Source organism: Xylocopa sonorina, unplaced genomic scaffold (genome assembly GCF_050948175.1).
Source record: "Xylocopa sonorina isolate GNS202 unplaced genomic scaffold, iyXylSono1_principal scaffold0014, whole genome shotgun sequence".
Taxonomy (NCBI): domain Eukaryota; kingdom Metazoa; phylum Arthropoda; class Insecta; order Hymenoptera; family Apidae; genus Xylocopa; species Xylocopa sonorina.
In genome coordinates, this window is record NW_027490090.1 from 1,925,524 (window position 1) to 1,941,592 (window position 16,069).

The following is a 16,069-nucleotide window of genomic DNA, read 5'->3' on the forward strand; positions in this document are numbered from 1 at the left end:
CTTCAATTTTCTTTGAAAAAATTTTTTATGTGTACACAATGCACTAAAAAATATTGTAAAATGAATTTCTCAATCCTGAACTCCTCTGTTATTAATAAAAAAAATGTCTACTAAATAAAAAAATGTCAGAGTGATGGACTCGAGTGTACAACAATGAAGTTGCGACGGATGAGCAATTCGAAAACGCTTACAGAAGAAACGAAAGTAGTTAGATGTTAGTCGAGAAGCGGAAGTTGGTCTCTCGAGTCATTTCTTCAGAAATATCGCCGTTGTCGTGCATAAAACAGGGAAATAAGATTCCCACGGGTGCTCGCGAAACTTCTGATTACGTTGGATCTTATTTCCGCTGGAGCAAATGATTTTCTTCCAGGGGACAACATCGAGCAGTGCTTCTCGAGTGTTGCGAGCTCCTTCGTCTAATATTTATGTACTTTCGTCGCGTTCGAGTGGAATTTTGTTGCACTTGTTGCTTCAAAAATCAAAAAATTAGTCATAGTTAATTGTCTCAGGGTTCTTTGAGATTAAAGTATTTGGAGAAAAGTAATTTAATTTAAGGTTTTGGGAGAAATGAAGGTTTTGCTTTGAGTAATAAGAATAGAAAGCTTTAAATATCTCGTAGAATAATTTTTGACGCCATATTGGATGTACCTCCACAATTAATTACACAAAATAATGATAAAATTGCAAATTTACAAATCACATTAAGTACTCAGCATACAAGATTGCAATAAAGTTACAAAAAAATAAAAAAGAGAGCAACAATCTCTTCAGTTGCATCCATGGATGACGCCATATTGCACAAACCACCCCTACAAACACAATTCTTGAAATTAAACCAATATTACCCAAAACAAAACTAACATTTGAACTTCGCAAGAAAACATTAAGTATGAGGTGTTCAAAATTTGCCAAAATCATCCCTTAATCACCCAGCACCCACAAAACCATCATCCCTCGCGGAATTTGCCAGCAGCGACCAAAACGCGGATTCATCGTACGTCCAACAGGAGAAGTACGAGGCATCCGGTTATATAATTCTTGTCCGCGTGCACGGCCAGAGGGCATCCACCCGGAATTTAATATTAATACGAGCAGGGGTGGCTCGTCGGGGGTTGCGAGCCTCCTCGAATTTCGAGAATACCGCGATATCGAGTGACCGATCCAATTTCCACGACGACGACGACGACCGTGGCTGCGGATCGGTTTAGAGGGCGCGCTGCACCCTCGAGGAATGCGACTGCCACCCCTTCAACCCTCTTCCAGGGGAGGTTTCGAGGTTCTTATGCTCGATGGACAAGGTCTTGGGTGAGTTGCTTTGGATTTGGAGGCAGTTGTTGGAGTTTGGGGTGGGTGGGATATTGTGGAAGGGTTGTAGAGTGGAATTCTGGTATTGAAGGGTTGATTGTTGTTAGTTTTAGAGGAATGTTCCTTCTGAAAGTTTATTTTTCTTTATTATGATGGTCTGCAAGTAGTTCTTTAATTTGTTAAGAATTGATGGTAAAAAGGTATTAAAAGGGTTGAAAAGTGGAATTGTGGGGTAGAAGGCTTGCTTATTATTGCTCTAAGATGAATCTTTCTTCTAAAACTCTATTTATTTGACAGTGAAGGTTTCCAAAATCTTATTTTTCTAATTTGCAAAGAAAATGAGTGCTAAATCAAAATATTGAAATTAAGGGATGCAAATTCTAGAACAGAAAGGTAGAATATTTCTCCTAAAATATTAATATCACTGAAATTTCAACTCCTCACCATAAAACCCCGCTTAAAAAGAAAAACAAATACAGTATTTTCACAACTACTCCACTAAAAAAATCCCAAAAACCCTGTCCAACACTTTCAAAAAAAAAAAAATGAAATTACCCTAAAGAATTCAAAAGACCAGAGTACCAGTCTACAAATATGCGTGAACCAACGACCAGCGCAGCTCGAAAGAGGGTAAATAGGAAGATCGAAGAGCAGAGACAAAGTAGGGGTGCAACGATAATCAGAAACAGGGGGTGTGCGAGGCGAGGGTGCAACCGAGACGCTCCACGGGGCGTGATATGTTGCGACCGAGTCAAGTTATTTAATCCTGTCGGCGTAAAGCATCGCTGGCACGCTCGAAATTTATGCTCGAAACCGTGCTGGAATACTCGACGGGGTGTATGGTTGCCCGAAATATTCGCCAGCGTCCAAGCATCCCCCTCTCTGATCCGAATCGTTAACCGAACGACTCTTAAACGAGCTTTGGACGAGCCTTCTTCCACTCCAGAAGCGTTCTCGACTCACGTTTTCATACACCACTTTCATTTGTGAGTATAAATACCAATGGACCACTGTGTATATAGAAACTTGGCCAATATGGTCAAGAAACAGCTTTGTAAAATATTAAAACAGTCTGAGAAACATTAATGAACTTGTTCACCAAAATGAAGGTTTGGCTACGAGCGTGCGAATTTTAGTTGAGGATCTGAAATATTAATGGAGCACTGTGTATATAGAAACGTGGTCAATATGACGAAAAAACAGTGTCGTAAAATAGTAAAAATTCTGAGAAACACTAATGAACGTATTCACCAAGATGGAGGCTTGAGAATTTCTCTTTATGCACAGTAAAAATAATTCTAAAAAATGTATAACAAATTTTATGGCCCTCATTACTGTCTCATTTGAACGTTAATAGTATCCAACGTAATTACTATAAAATATATTCACCTAAAGCTATACAATTTTCCATTAATTCGTTTTGAAACTGTCGGTAATATGGATTAAATTTGACGAAACTTTGGAGAGCCATTACTCCCGCGTTTCAAACGATATTTTAACGAATCTGGGCTTGTAGGCGGCGCTGATCCTTCCCCTGTAAAACGCTTTTTGTTTCACGTCGATAGCACTTCCGGTTCCGGAGATATCGTCGTGTGAAGACAATGGTAATTTTTAATAGTTTTCTATCGCTGTCCTTGTCGCACTCTCGGAAGTCTCACTCGCACGTTCAGCGATGTCTTATCTAAGCGATCAGCTGTGCGCTAACGAGTTACGTAATATGTTACATCACTAATTATTATGCAATACTAAGAAGGGGTGGGGGTCCCTGCTGGCCGCGCAGACCGCTCGATCTTTAAACGCTCATATCTCAGGAACCGTTTGAGATATCAAGATGAAACAAAGCGCGCTATAATCTGTATACTTCCTGCAATCTTTTGAGCCATTGTTTGTACAAATATTCGCATGCTTTCTGGGTGTAATCTTCGATGAAAGTTTACTATTGCTATTATTGAGAGATGTAAGAACGTTTAAGAGTTGGTTACTGAATTTGAAGTATAATATAGACTTTCTCTGGTTCTTAATGTTAATTGGTAGACTTCTGAGGTCAACTTTGTTCAGTTTTTCTTCTTTTAAATTGTGGGTATTTATTTTATTCTGATGCTGTTTATAGTTATTAAAGGGTGACTACGAGCACATGCATTTCACTTGAAGATCTGTGACCAAACTTCTACAATTACTACAATAAAAGTACACAATCAATACAATTTAAACACGATTATTCGTCATTTTTACTTATATCCAGTGTACCAAAAAGAAGAACTTACTTTCTACAAGAATTTGTAGCTGAAATTTCAGTTGAGAAGCGAAATCGTTCTCCATGATTGCAGAGCAGTGTCCCATTAGTGCTGGATGGGACCTAAAAAGGCGTTTGGATAACGAGAAACCACGCTCGGTTCTGGAACGTTATCTGGGACATCTTTGAGCGTCCCTGGCTCGATGTTGCCACCGCCTGAATACAAATTGCACAGCCGATGCACTGGCCATCGTACAAATCTACCCGTCAATACCGCAATCCTATCTGGAATTAATTCCTGGGGATCTATGATAAATTGGGACACGCTCGAGGTGTCGGATAAATCATGCTGCCTCTCCTGCGAGCTTTCACAGCATCGACTATCGATTTTTCTTTCGATACGCCAACCAAAGCACGCTGCGAAGGTGTCAACGCGAAATTATTGACTGAGTGGCTTCTTTCGGTACAGAACTCTGTCTGTGGATGCGAAATAATGTGGTAATTATTGCTAGCTTAATTATTTTGGGCGCTACAATGTTGTTGGACTTGATTAAATACATTTAGAGAAGTTTTAAGGAGGATGCACGCTGTTGGGATACTTGAACCGCCCTCCATTTTGGTCCACGCGTGGCTCTAACCTTACTTTCACTCCTCGCCTCAAAAATTCCATTTCTCTACTTAAAAAAATTGAAATTTCACAATTTATCTCCAGAATGGACATTATTTGTATTAAATACACTTTCTTCTGCTCCAAAGCTTCAGAATTTTTTTGAAATGGAGTCATTGTTTTCTTAATTAGATACTTGTTCTTGGTTTGACTTGTTTGCTTTCCAATTCTGAGCCAGTCTGTTCGATTTGACGAGATTGAACGAGGAGTCAGCGATCGTGGAAAGTGAGGCAGATCCGTGAAAGCGATCGATGCTCGACGAGAAAGTGGACGCTCGTGGTAGTCGCGCTCGAGAGAGAAAAGTTTCATCTAACGACGTCGTTATTATAACGGGAAATGTACTTCCCAGTGCTACTCGACGACACACTTGACGTTACAACTCTCGACTCGCGAGAATAGCCGCCCGTTGGAGAGGAAAGACCTAGATTCTTGGGGGAAAGGCTCGCTGAGGGATTCATGGACATTTAGACGTTCCATCGCGACGCGTTATTGGTGACAGTGTTTCGAAATTATTCTCCTTTTGTCAACAACAAAGTACAATCACAAAATTCATTTAAATATTCTTCATAAATGATCAAACTTTCCACCATAATTTCTATTTTTTTAATAAACTAAATTAAATTTTGTGTAATATTAACAGAAAAAAAAATTGAAAAATAATAAGAAAAATAATTGAGAAAAGATATCATAAGCAAAATGTGGTCTTTGGTAGCAGAAAAAGCCAATGAAATTGCTCGACGATGGTTGTCCAGGTCGAGTCGATGCTCGAACGGAAATCGCCACGGAGACGGAAGTCAGATCGCGATCGAAGCGCCTGAATCAGCTGGCGTTGGAGAGGGAATTGTTTCCGATCGAGTTAAGAGCGATTCGACTCTGATTTATGAAAATTATAGCCAGCCTGCGCCCAAGTTTCCGAATTAATATGTAACTGCACTAATGAAGTGCAAATTTAATGTGCCTCCGGGACAAACAGCTACACGCCACGCTAATTAATGCTAATAATTAACGCGGAGGAATTATTCCGCGTGTTCGACGTGGATCTGAGTTTTCTCATGGGGTTTAGACTGTAAATCGTAGAAATGTCAACTAATTAATTTTACTTGAGCCTCAATGCACCAACATTTTCATTATTTGTTACAATAATTGCAAAATTTCGACTCAGTCTTATGAATTTTTCAATAAGAAATTTCTTAAACAAATTTGCAGATAATATTTTGCCTCGAATTGAAAATTTCAAAGTCAAACGCATTTTAAATCCTGCAAATTTATAGTTGCACCCAATAAATTAAATACTATAAAAAAAAATTAGAGAATTCAAGGCTTAATTCAGAGATTCATGAAAAATCTTCAAGTAAAAACTCGAATTAATTATTGAACCTGCAATAAACTGGCTAAAAAGATGGCGAAGCCATAAATGCAGCGAATCTAAACGACAGCAGCGTCGCAGTTGGGATTTTTGGGAACCGCGTGGGACGATCGAGCGATTTCAATTAAAATTCTGTGCGCGAACGCAATATCGGGGCTGGGATCGTGATTATGAAAGTAATCGTATCATAGAGACGCGGTTGAAATTGCTGTAGTAGCACATCGGACGTGGCCAGCGACCAATCGCGTTCGTTAAACCCTGACGTTCATTAAGCCGCCATAGATGTTTGGTTAATTTGCAGCCGCACGTTTCCGGCGCAAATTAGCCGATCCGAGCAGTAGTCGACCGTCTACGCTGATTACATTTAATTCCCCGCGAAATTTTTCACCCACTCGTCGACACGTTAATTATTAATCGCACGGTTAATTAAAATGTCTGCAACGTGAACATAAAACGGTTAAAATTATTCCAAAAACGATTGTGTCACTTCAAAACCCTTTCAGTACCTCAAAATCGTAAAAAATCGAATTTCATTAAGGACATTCCACTTCGTTTGACTGATTTTCAAAAGCAGCGTACACAAAACTCTCTTTATGCACAGCAAAAATAATTCTAAAAAATGTATAACAAATTTTATGGCCCTCATTACTGTCTCATTTGAACGTTAATAGTATCCAACGTAATTACTATAAAATATATTCACCTAAAGCTATACAATTTTCCATTAATTCGTTTTGAAACTGTCGGTAATATGGATTAAATTTGACGAAACTTTGGAGAGCCATTACTCCCACGTTTCAAACGATATTTTAACGAATCTGGACTTGTAGGCGGCGCTGATCCTTCCCCTGTAAAATGCTTTTTGTTTCACGTCGATAGCACGTCCGGTTCCGGAGATATCGTCGTGTGAAGACAATGGTAATTTTTAATAGTTTTCTATCGCTGTCCTTGTCGCACTCTCGGAAGTCTCACTCGCACGTTCAGCGATGTCTTATCTAAGCGATCAGCTGTGCGCTAACGAGTTACGTAATATGTTACATCACTAATTATTATGCAACACTAAGAAGGGGTGGGGGGTCACTGCAGGGCGTGCAGACCGCTCGATCTTTAAACGCTCATATCTCAGGAACCGTTTGAGATATCGAGACGAAACAAAGCGCGTTATAATCTGTATACTTCCTGCAATCTTTCGAGCCATTGTTTGTACAAATATTCGCATGCTTTCTGGGTGTAATCTTCGTTAAAAGTTTACTATTGCTATTATTGAGAGATGTAAGAAAGTTTGAGGGATTGGCATTGTATTTAAAGTATAATACAGACTTTCTTTGGTTGATAATGTTAATTGGTAAAGTTCTGAGATCAATTTTGGTCAGTTTTTCTAGTTTCAAATTGTGGGTTATTTCTTTTATTCTGACGCTGTTTATAGTTATTAAAGGGTGTTCGTGCTTGGAGCCAGCGAATTGTACAATTCGCAAACATCCAGTAGGTACACGGTGGAATAGACGAAAATGAAAACGGAAAGCTCCCTCGTTTACGAATTACCTGCGTTCCTCTAAAATTGACTCGAATTCCAGCGGTGGAAATAAAACAAACGGGCTGGTAATCTGTACTTGCGAACGTGTTAAAGTAAAGACTCCCCTCGCGGATATTTCGTTTACAGAACAACAGAGAGAGAGAGAGTGGTGTGAGCACGCGTGTAATGAAATATCGAAATCTTCGTCAAATATTGACGCGGTTGAAATAAAGCTTGCTACTCGCTCGTTCGACAGGATCCATTGTCGAGGCCACCTGAAAAACCTGCTCGCACTCGAAACCGGGTCGCAGATCGAGAGGGGTTCAGAAAAAAACAGGCGCCCCACTCGAATTCGATTAATATTTCGTCCACTGTGCAAGTTTTCCTTTTCAACGCGATCCAACCCCTTCGACTCGCGTTTTAATCGATCCCAGCTTTCGCCAACAGCCACCACACACTCGAATCATGATTTATTTCGAACTGGACCCAGTGTTGGGGCTAATGGGTCCTCTTGTTACTTTCATCAATCGTTCGTAAAAACGTTTTCCAATCGCTGCGTCTGTCCCGCTGCTTTTTCCAAGCAAAAAGTCGCCCTTTCCATAGAATTTACCAGTCGAAACGCGAGATCAACGAATAATTTTCATTTACAGAACGATAAAATTTATTTTATTTAAACATTCAGCGAAATGCGAACACTTTGCACGATCGAATGCCGTTCAGAGAGCAGCTGCGAAGCTGAAAAGCCTTCTGCACACAACGTGACCCGTCAAAGAACAATTTTCAGCCGTTAAATTGGGATTTTCTGAACCGTGGAATTTTGTATAAATATTCGATTGGAACGAGGGTGAAGGGTGAAGGGGGATGAATGGAGGAGGGCGAAATTGGCGACGCAAGGGGGTGGTTTTGGCGCTACAGAGGGATTTACATCGTAACAGGGCGAGACAAGTTGTTTAAGTTGCCAGCGCTGGCGACGTCGGTTTCGTTATTAGTTACAGGCGACAAACTTCTTTCGAAACTGCGTCTCGGCACGCGAGAGTTGTGATTAACTCGCGAACTTTCGGTCTAATAACCCGCGACAGAGAATTCACGATTTACGAGCGCGGTTGCGGTTTCGCCACCCCCTAGAAAACTAATTCCGTTCGACATAAATTCCAATGCGTTTCATTTGCGAGGCCACCCAGTGGATCTTCGAATTTTCGAGCTGCTCTGACTCTTCTGCTCTTCAGAAAACGTTTGCAATCGCCATAACGCGAGATATTAATTAGAGATTGAGGAATATCGAAGTGTTCGATGTTATTAGAAGACCACTGCGTATGGAATATGCAATGGCGCGTGGTATTATGCAAATTCCACGCCCTGATATCCCAGAGACGATTTTTCTCAGCAAAGTTTCCTTTGCAGGCATGCAAATTTCGACTTTATTAATGCGTTATCGCGGGGAAATATCGATATTAGTTACAGGGCTGTAGCGAAGGGTATAAACGACTCTCGTTTCCAGCTAGAATTGCCATCAATCGTGCGATGTTGGGGCATTGTTCAGTGCCAGAGAAAATTATTCTGTGCAAATAACAAAAAGAAACAGCTGGAATTTCGAATGATGTGGTTGTGGCAGTGTTAAGAAATAGAAGAACGAATGGAAAGATATCGAAGTGTGCTCTGGAATCGAGTGGTAATCCTCCAGCTCCTCCTCGTTCCTCTCTGGCTGAGATGTATTCGTAAATTGACTTCCATTCCGCCAGGTCTTTACACTTCGAGCCGTATTGCGAGTCGATATATCCTGTGAGCGAAGAGGAAGCTATCTTTATTTCACGATCCTCGTTTCTCGTTCGCGAGAGCCATAACTGAGATGGATTTTGGTCTCGTCGCATAATTCTGCTCATAATCTTCTGCTTTACTTGTCGCCAGAATTTTGCACTCCTTAAGCTGAACAGGGACATTATTTTGTTATTAAGTGGCTTTGTATTTTGCAATTTTTGTTACTACAAGTGGCAGAGGTTAGTAAAATTTATTTGAGCCCTTTAAATATTTTACTGTGCTCTTAGTTGAGCCACTTTCAGATCTTCCACTATGCCATTTTTTCAGCTCTTTGGGATAGCCAAATGTGCCACTAATCGAGCAATTCTCACAAAGTATAAAATTCAATTGACACTTAAAAATTTGCTATTCCATTCCTTGTTTCACGTCGACAATTCCAAAGCCCTTTAACTTTTTCCACAGAGAGCAAAAGGTTAAAGACACTTGCCTGACGTCCAAGGACTGCAATTCGAAGCCAGAGCAAAGTCTCTGTAACAGAATATCCAGCACGAGCGACTGACAGCACCGAAGACAAAACTTTCGTCATGCATAATGCATTCGCTGGTTCCCAGCGGCGATTTTCAACCTGCGAACGTAGATTGGCGAGCGGAGGGGGTCGGAAGGAATCGTCGTCGACGGTTCGCGACGCGTCGCAGACGCTCCTCGATCGATAACAGCGAAGGGTGCTGCTGGTTCGACGAAAGGGAAAAGAAAAAATCGAGATTCGCAGCGGGGCTTTTTAAACTTCCTCCTACATTATTTTATCTCCCTTTTTAGCAGGCCTCAGAGGCCTCTTTCGCTCGACTGCGCGTTCCTTTTAGCGATCCCAACTCGTTCCCTCTGGCGGCGCTTGGGTCACGACCACCGCGATGGGCGACATCCGCTTTCGATTCACGTCCCACCAGGTCTTCCACGAGGTCCGTTCAACCCCCTACCAGCGACTGCGGACATTCTTTTCGAGAAATACTGCTTCCTTCGACGATTAGCCGTGCCTCTGCGTGTCTTCGTGGATATTTATTCTGTTGGGTTGACCTTTTGCTATCTGAAGGGTGGAGAGTTTCTTTAAGGGTGGCATTTGGATGTCCACAGGGGTTGGTTTTAGGTTTTCGAAGTAATTTTCTATTTTTTTTTTTAGTGGAAGCTTTCGTTGAGGTTTTAAAGGATTGGGTTATTGGTTTGTTTTTAAGTGTACATGGTGTATAGGGAATTTTAGAGGTGAGAGATTTGAAAGTACATGTTTTGAAGCTGGAAGCTTTTCTTTTGGAAGCGTTAGTTTTGGGTTTTGGAAGCACAAGCTTTACAGTTGGAAGTTTTTTGTATTGGAAGCGGTAGTTTTGGATGTTTTTCTTGTGGAAACGCTAGCTTTGGAAGCATTAATTTTGGAAACTCCAGCTTTGGAAGCATTAAATTTGGAAGCTCTGGCTTTGGAAGCGTTAATTTTGGAAACGATAGCTTTGGAGGTTTTTGTTTTGGAAGCGCTAGCCTTGAAAGCATTAATTTTGGAAGCTCTAGCCTTGGAAGCATTAATTTTGGAAGCGTCAGCTTTGGAATCGCGAACTTTGGAAGTGCTAACTTCAAAGTTAGGAGCTTTGTAAGCATTAGCTCTAAAGTTACGAGCTTTGGAAGTGCTAGCTTTAAAGTTCTGGGCTTTAATAGCATTAATTTTGGAAGTACTAGCTTTGGAAGCATTAAATTTGAGAGCTCTACCTTTGGAGGCATTACTTTTGGAAACTCCAGCGTTGAAAGCATTAATTTTGGAAGCGCCAGCTTTGCAATCGCGAGTTTTGGACCGCTAACATTAAAGTTTCAAGCTCTGGAAGCACAAACTTTAAGGTTCCAACCTTTACAAGCTCAAACTTTCAAATTTCGTGCCTCAAAACCCCAAACTTCAAAGTCTCTAACTTTGAAACCACAAACTTCTTTTTTCTAGCAATAATTGCTAAACCCAGCTCGTCCAAAATGGCAGTGCCAGCACCAACAAGCATGAAGCTTTTATGCTAATGGCTGTGTACAATCTGACGAAGGCTTTGACACTGTTCCTCAAACAGTGTCGAGTAACAGACCACGCCTTGCCAGTTTCTTTCTCGCCTCTGGGAATCGGAAGTTGTTTGGCTCGCCGGAAAGGCTTCGTCGAGCATCAGAGGGCGTTTAATCGAGAATTTCCATCGCTCTCGAAACGCCGTCGAGGCATACGCAAACGGCAACTTGTTGCTGGCTGTTCTGCTCGAAAATCAAAAAAGAAACCACAAAAATTCAACTCAACAAAGAAACAAATTAAAAAAAAATTCAAAATGGCGCATTTAACCTTTCTTCAACCCTTAACACTCAATTATACACCAAATATCAGAGCTTTCTCGATTTACAATCATTTTCTTTCGTCCCAAATTAATTTAAAGCCACTGTCAATGAAGCAGAAAAATAATTCTGAGTGAGAGCAATTAATAAGCGAGCTATGGACTTTTTAATGACACGAAGGAGCTCGATGGCGTCGACAAGCACTCAAGTAGCACGACCAGAGAATGGTCAGACGAGCCAGATAATTCTCTCAGGTTACCAGGAGGCAATTCTGGGTTGCGAACTGGTCCTAAGAAAAGGGGGGATCGTTCTGGCGATCGTTGAACCACTAATATCGACCGAGCTAACTCTTAAGTAGCGTTTGAAGGCGTCGTCGAGAGGCTGGCCTTTGGTTTATTAAGTCCTGGGATCCCTGAGCGGTCGAAACTCGCTTATTACCTTGGCCACCGATCCCACAGGATGTGTGAAGCCGCAAGTAACGTTCTTGTGGTCTAATTGAAACATCTGTGCGTCCTCAGAAACAAGAATTCGTCAGAAATAATTATTTACAACTAATTTAACAGCCACTGAAAGAAATATATGAAAAGTTGTGGAAATCTACAAATAACTCTATTTAATATTTTTTTTATTTTTAATTGATGATATACAGGGTGTGCAAGTGTGTCTGGTTCGAGTTTCACAGCTGTTTGAAGCGTCGAATTTTGGCAGAACAATTGTTCAGGCTGTCGATGCGTAACAACAGCGAATTACTTCGATTTTAATATAACCATTGGACGTTCTGGCGCTAATTATCGATGAATCGCGAGACTTTTCATCGTGTTAATCGTTAATCATTGGACGTAACACTTTGTAACAACTGCTGAACACCGCCAGAGCAATTTAACTAATTGCTCGCTGGTTTTAATGAACTCTCTGCGCGAATCATTCATCGCCACGCTAATAAGTTAATCCAATTGCCGCATGGAGGGACGATTTAATTGTTTACGTTTCATGAATACGGTCTAAACAATTATTAAACGCGAAAGCGGATTTCACTCGATTGGGATAAAAATTCTGCGAGCTTTCAAAAGTCAAAATCCGCAACAAATTGAAAATGACTCTTTCATTCGTGAATTGAATTTTTTTTTAAAGTCGTTTCAAGCTGAAACGAAGCGAGAAAGCGAGCTCGAATACTGTTCGAGAAAGTTTTATAAATTAAAACGGCTCTGCGAAACTTTTCCTCGTTCTGTTTGTTCTCCAGCCGAAGCTCACGTCTCACAATGGCCACTGAAAAATTGATGAGCCGGTTTTTATCGCTATTCGAATCGAAAGACGTTTGAACCAGTCAAATGTATTTGTGTACACTCTTATTTTTTAATGTAGTTCAACAATTTTTTGCGATATCGAAGGATTATTGTGAGATTTTGAGGATTTTTGGACTCTAGAATGCAAAGCATGAGCTTTGGAAGTTCGAGATTTGCAAGCATGAGCTTTGCAAGCATGAGCTTTGGAAGCAAGAGCTTTGGGAGTAAGAGCTTTTGTAAGCACCAGCTTTCTAAGCTCGAACTTTGGAAGCACCAGCTTTGGAATCGCGAACATTGGAAGCGTTGACTTTAGAAGCCTTAATTTTAGAAGCATTGACTTTGGAAGTGCTAGCTTTAGAATCGTGAGCTTTGGTATCTCAAACTTTAGAATTGCGAGCTTTGGAAGCGCTAGGTTTGGAATTGCAAGCTTTAGAAGTGCTAGCTTTGAAATCGCGAGCTTCGAAAGCCCTTCTTCTGGAAATGCGAGCTTCAGAAGCACTAACTTTGGAATCTCGAGCATTGCAATCACTAACTTTCGAATCCTAAGCTTCAGAAGCCAAATTTTTTATAGTATCGTCGCTAAGTTACAAATCTAAAGTCATTACTAATTGTTAAATGCACTTCTTTACACATTGCCAACAACAATGACTCCAAACTCAAAATCCCAACATTTCTACCCGAAAATGGAGTAATAAACCCGCGACGTCTGTTAAGAGGACATGAATCAGAATTCTCAGCGCACTGCAAGAGGCATCTATCAGCCGTAGAATCCGCGAGGATTCCAAAGAAATTCCTGATCCAGATTCCATGAGCTGCGGAAGGTTCGCGCACCCTCAAGAGCCGCCCCAAACAGGGAGAGGAGATCGAGGTCCAGTCCAGTGGTAAAGCTCGATATAAATCAGACGTACGCGTTCGAATTTCGCCTCTCCGCCTTCGGGTATCTTTCGTGTCCATCTTTTTCTTCCCACAGTCGACTGGTCCCTCGACACGTGATTACAAGCCCTCGCCCCAGAGGACCGCCCTGCTTCCGTCGCTTTTATCCTGGCGATCCACCAGGAGAGGAACGCGCGAAATGAAAACGGGGGACACCAGTTCTCGTCGCCATTTTTCTGTTCTCTACGATTCTCACGATTGCATGTATGCTGTTACACTTTTGTTTTTTACTGTGGTTCAACAATTTTTTGAGATATCGAAGAGTTATTGCGAGATTTTGAGGAGTTTTGGAGTTTTGAGTGATAAGCATGAGCTTTGGAAGCATGAGAATTGAAAGTGCCAGATTTGGAAGCATTGACTTTGGAAGCATTGAAATTGGAAGCATTAACTTTGGAAGTATTGACTTTGGAAGCATTAAGTTTGGAAGCATTGAAGTTGGAAGCATTGACTTTGGAAGCATTGACTTTGGAAGCATTAACTTTGAAATCATTGACTTTGGAAGCACGAACATTGGAACCACGAGATTAATTGTAATTCTATCTAATTAGATGAATCAGAACTCATAAAATATTGGAATTACTTTGAATTTTAAATAATTCAGATTTTTCTCTTATTTTTTTTAATAAATAGTGCGTTGAAGTAAAATCAAAATCTTTAACTGCTAATTAAAACTTCATCTCTCATCTATGACAGAAAAAAATTTTGCAAGTCCATCTCAAGAAACAAAGGAGTTACGATTTTCTAAAGCTGGACCCCAATCTTTAAGGACACAGCAGTCAGCTGATTGAAAATGACCAAGACCCAAATATATAATTAAATATTTTTCAGCAGATTCTCATTAATTATACGTTGTATAACACTCGATATGCACCCTCCAAGATCGAAATAAGAATTCTCCAGGAATTCCTGGAGTTCATTTTCAGAGGGGGCGCAACTACGTTATGTCTCGTAGCTGCGGAATGGAATTTCTGGTCTCTGGCTGGGTCCACGATTTCTCCTGACGCTGTTCCAGATCCCAGCTACATCCTCCCCTCGCTATGAAATGATACAGCCGTGTTTTCATGGACTTCTGATTCGATGCACGTTCGCAGAACTCAGCAACAGTTTCGCGGGCGCCAGCCGTGTAGCAACCAGGCTCGTGCACCTCGTTGGTTACTGATTACTTTACCAGAAAGAATTTCATTTCCTCCTAACTGCGCTCACGCGTGTAGGTTTCCTCATTTTTTCCTTTTGCTCGCGAATTGATACTTGATAAGCTAATTTTAGTGCCGTCTGATTTAAGGAATGAGTAGTGTAGGTGTGCACTCTGGGGTTGAGTTCGATTTTTGGGGGGGTTTTGATACTTTTGTGAGATTTGGAGGCTTTTGTTTTGAAAGTTAGAGATTTGGAAGCATGAGAATTGGAAACTTGAGCTTTGGAGGCATGAGAATTGGAAGCATGAGCTTTGGAAGCATGAGAATTGGAAGCATGAGCTATGAGAGCACTAGCTTTTAAAGCATTGACTTTGGAAGCGCTAGAATTGGAAGCGTAGACTTTGGAAATGCTAGAATTGGAAGCACTGACTTTGGAAGCGCTAGAAATGGAAATGTAGACTTTGGAAGCGCTAAAATTGGTTGTGTTGACCTTTGAAGCGCTAGAATTGCAAATGTTGACTTTGGAAGCGCTAAAATTGGATGCGTTGACTTTGGAAGCTTCAACTTTGGAAGCTTTAACTTTGAAAGTATCAACTTTGGAAGCTTTAACTTTAAAAGCATTAACTTTAGTAACGTCAGCTTAGAAAACGTCAATTTTCGAAGCTTTAACTTTGAAATCTCAAGCTTTGACACCACCAGCTTCGAAATCTCAATCTCTAAAATCCCGAACTCTACAATCACGATCTTCAGCTGATATTTCCAACATAAAAGACAAGAATCAACGACTTAATCTTCCAAATATCAACACCTAAAACAAAAACCGTATCACAGAAGCGAAGTATGTCGTTGGTTGGCAGAACCAGCTGCAAGGAACATAAGTTTCCATCGCCAGACAGAGAAGGAGCGCTGTTATACGTGATTCCAAGATGATCTATGTACCGTTCGCGTGAACCCCGTGCCAGGAGAGCTCAGAAGGATCATATTGTTAGTTCCCCAACGTGCGGAGAGACCGTTGGTGGATACAGTGGCAGCAGTCCTCTGGGATCAGAGGGTAACGAAAAAAGCGATACGTGACCAGCGAGCTAACGTTCGTCACCTTTCAAGGAAAGATCGCCCTTCTCCACCCAGTCTCTTCTAAAGGAGTAGAGGAATATGTCCGTTGCTTTAATCGACCACGTGTCCTCTGCCTCTGGTGTGCTTGCTCTTCGATTTTTTACAGTATTATCGCTAATTAGAAGGAGTTAGGAAGGATGGAGGAATATTGTATGTGGGTGGTTTGAAAGGTTGAGCTTCGGAAGAGTTAGTTTGGAAGCTCGAGATTTGTTAGCAGGAACTTTGGAAGCATTGACTTTGGAGGCATTGACATTGGAGGCATTGACTTTGGAAGCATTGACTATGGAAGCATTGACTTTGGAAGCATTGACTTTAGAAGCACAATTTTTGGAAGCACTAGCTTTGGAAGCATTGCCATTTACCAGCCCTGACTGATGTCTTTCTTTACAAACCCAGAGACATTGTCAAGTGAGAAATGCACTTCTCCACCTTGG

The 16,069-nt window shown here is 41.1% G+C and overlaps 2 protein-coding genes across 2 annotated transcripts in view; one reads left to right on the forward strand and one right to left on the reverse strand.

Annotated features, from left to right (window-relative positions):
- LOC143431687 (facilitated trehalose transporter Tret1-like) overlaps positions 1-16,069 on the forward strand; it is a 349,669-nt gene that overhangs the window by 86,250 nt on the left and 247,350 nt on the right. The gene's annotated exons all lie outside the window — the stretch shown is intronic.
- The window catches only part of LOC143431682 (uncharacterized), a 61,919-nt gene that overhangs the window by 2,878 nt on the left and 42,972 nt on the right, over positions 1-16,069 (reverse strand). The window lies entirely within an intron of this gene.